Raw genomic sequence first — 3,750 nt, forward strand, 5'->3', positions numbered from 1 at the left:
AAAAAAAACAAACAAACAAACTCAGATTAAGCAACTTGACCTAGGTAACAAGCAACAGATGATACCCTAATATTCTGACTCTGAGTTCAATGTTTCCATCATACAAAAGATAGCTGGAAAGACAAACAATCCAGAAAAATACAGAAGAGTGCCTACATACTATTATAATGGGTAGATAGAATAAAGCCCAGATTAACAAAGAGCCAACAAAAATTCAAAAGACCACAAGACTAAATGTATGCAGAAGAAGAACAAGAACTTCATTAGTCCCCTGCTTTTGAAAGACAACAGAGTGGATGGACTTGATCACATTCTAATGTGCTTTAATCAACTTTGTCAATATGATTGACTGAAAAGAGGGAACATACTTGTGAAGAGGCAATTGAAGCCTGAGATTGGTTAAGGGATAAAAAGAGAGTATATAATTACTCTAAATGAGCTTGAATCTCATTACCCATACAGATTACACCCAGGATACAAAAAGAGCTTGTGTTAGTGATCTGTGGTGGACAAAGGAGGTGCTGAAAAGCTGTGTAGATGTACATACCTGATTTTTAAATAGGTAAATAAATAGTTCTCGAAAACCACATGCCATAAACTGAGTTATTGATTCTAGACACAATTCTAGATAGAATTAACAAAGGATAGCATGGAAATCATTAAGAATACCCCAGTCACAAAGTAGAATCAATTAGATTATGTATTAGTTTGCTAGGGCTGCCAGAATAAAATACTATAGACTGGGTGACTTAACAGAAATTTATTTTCTCATAATTCTGGAGACTAGATATCTGAGTCTTCTCTCCTTGGTTTTACGTGGCCATCTTCTCCATATGTCTTCATAGGCCCTCCCTTTGTACCCATCTTCAAATTTCCACTTCTAAAGATACCAGTCATATTGTATTAGAGTACACCTTAATGACTTCATTTTAACTTAGCCACCTCTTTAAAGATCTTCTCTCTAAATACAATTACATTCTAAGGCACTGGGGGTTAAGACTTCAACAAATGAATTTGAAGAGTAGATATAATTCAGCCTGTAACAGATAAAGTCAGATTTTTTTATTTTTATTTTTAATGACAATCAGTCATGCATCACTTAACAACAGGGATACATTTTGAGAAGTGTATTGTTAGGTGATTCTGTTATTGTGTGAACATCATAGAGTCTACTTACACAAACCTGGATGGTATGGCCTACTACATACGTAGGCTATATGGTATAGCCTATTGCTCCTAGGCTACAAATACAAACAGCATGTTACTATATTGAATACTGTTGGCAACTGCAACACAATGGTATTTGTGTATCTAAATATACCTAAACATAAAACAGATACAGTAAAAATATGGTATAAAAGTGTCTGTCTGCACGCTGAGGGGGCAGGGAGAGGTGCCCTCAGAGGGAAAGTAGACTTCAGGAGGAAGGGAAGAAGGGAGAAAGAAAAGGAAGAAAAGGGGAGAGAAATAGCAGAGATCAAAAGAGACCCAGAGAGATAAAGCTTAAGATGAAAAACAATAAAAGGGAGGTAGGGAGAAAAGAGGAGGAAAGGGGGATGTGGGGAGAGAGACGGGGGAACAGGACTAGGAAGAAAGAGAGATAAAGAGAAACAAAGGGAAGGGAAGTGGGTTTATGTGCAAGTGTGTGTGTGTGCGCGCATGCGCGTGTACACAGAGACAGGCTCCCGGGCTCCTCACCTCCCCAGCCCTCTCCCCTGGCTCCCTTGCCGACTCCTGGCCCTAGCTACCAGGTGCACAAAAGGCAGACTGTGTGCTGAGCTTCCTAAACGACCTAGAGTTAGCAATAAATTCAACATCATAATCGGGTCCAGCCTTTTCTTTCAACATTGCAAACAACTTTTTGCTTATTATCCATTATAATCTTACGGGACCACTGTTATATATGCGGTCCATAATTGACGAAAACCTCAAAATGTCATTATGAGGCACATGATTGTTCAGCTGAAAGGAAGAAAACTAAATACCAGTGATTCTTAACCAAAATAGAGGAGTGGTGTGCTAGACTAAACCAAAGCATTTTCCCAAAGTATATTTCTGTCCCATTACCAACATGGAGATCCTGATTATTCAATAGTCTCCCCCCGCTGCAGTTGAGAGCTACCATTATATATTTTTTAAAAGCTAACATTTATTGCACACTTGGTATATAGTGCTTTATGTGGATTATTTTAATCCTCATGAAAACTCTATGAGACATTAATATTGTCCTCATTCTGTAGACAAGAAATCTGAAGCACAGAGAGTTTAAATAACTTGCACATTGTCTCAAAGCTAGTCAATTGAAGACCCAGGATTCAAAACCAGCATGTTTGTCTCTAGCGCCCATGCTTATAACCGCTGCACCATCCTCATCATTGTGTATCTGAATTTCAGCAAAGCATTTCTCAGACTACTTCATGAACACAATGATGTAATGGAAACTGAATTATAAAACAGTTAAATGGGTCTATAACACTTGAATGACTTCCTAAAGAACATTAGCTAGTGGATTGATTAGGACATGGAAGATAGTATCCACAGGCCACTTTCCTTGGGCCTGCTCTAGTCTATATTTAAATCAATGACTTACAGAACGTAAACAAGAATGTCAAATTAACAAATGATATTGAACTGGGAAGGATGAAAAGTATTTGTATTTCACAATTAGGATTTGTATTTCAGCTGTATGTGGAAAATAACTGTGAGGTAATACATAAAGGTGATCATTTCTTTGAGAGCTGAGACCATTGGAATAGGAATCACTTAGCCTGTGGGTTTCCAGAGACATTACAAAGGGAGGTCTCTCTTGGTCTGTCTTCATGTTACCTTTGAGTCCTCCTGGTAAAAACGTCATGAAGAACATGAGGACATGGAATCAGGGGGAAAAGACATGGAAGAGGAGCCCCAACATAGGCACAGAGGGATAAGGCTGACTTAAAACCTCACTCACAAACCAAAAATCTTAACTCAAAGACTTTTGAAAATTTCCCATGTTTGTTTGTTCGTTTTTCAATCTTTTTTATTTCTCTGTAGTAACTAGCAGAAAGATTTCCAAATCCTTGAAATCACAAAGGGCCTATGTAATAACCTTTGAAGAAAACAAGTAAAGGAGAGCAGAGGATATGGTTTCTTGCTCTTCAAACTCAGAGGTAGGGCTAATGGGAAGATGTCAGGGAACAGAGTGACTGGTGACAGAGGCCAAGTGTGTCTATCTTTCTGCAGGCAAGAAACCATATCCTGGGCTGGGAAGGGGCCCCAGAACATAAAAACAGAAAATCTCAATAGGGCCTCTAATAACTGAATTTATTCAATAAATGGACAGAAGTATTTCTAAGGCAATGAGTTTCTTGCAGCGGATGAATAGAGCTGTAGAGGGGATTTGTGTTGAGAATACGAGGTTGTTGTAGATTCTATTATGAATCTATTGACTCATATTATCTATGATCCTATTATCATTGAGACATGCAAATTAAATATAGATTATTTAAAAGGACAGTTCCAAGTCCAGAAGCTATGGCTAAGATTATACATTAATAAAAGTCTACTACATATTTACATAACTCTTTACAGTAAATAAAGTGTTTTCAAAGACTTTACATCCAATATTTACATTATCTCCTTTAATTATTCACTGGTCAAATCACTCCAATCTAGCTTCCATTTCCACCACTCTACTGAATTGTTTTTAATAAGTAATCTCCTATTTTCTCCATAAAAATCAATGTTTATCTTTATCTCACTAGACGCACA

This window comes from Pteropus alecto, unplaced genomic scaffold (assembly GCF_000325575.1).
Source record: "Pteropus alecto unplaced genomic scaffold, ASM32557v1 scaffold72, whole genome shotgun sequence".
NCBI lineage: Eukaryota > Metazoa > Chordata > Mammalia > Chiroptera > Pteropodidae > Pteropus > Pteropus alecto.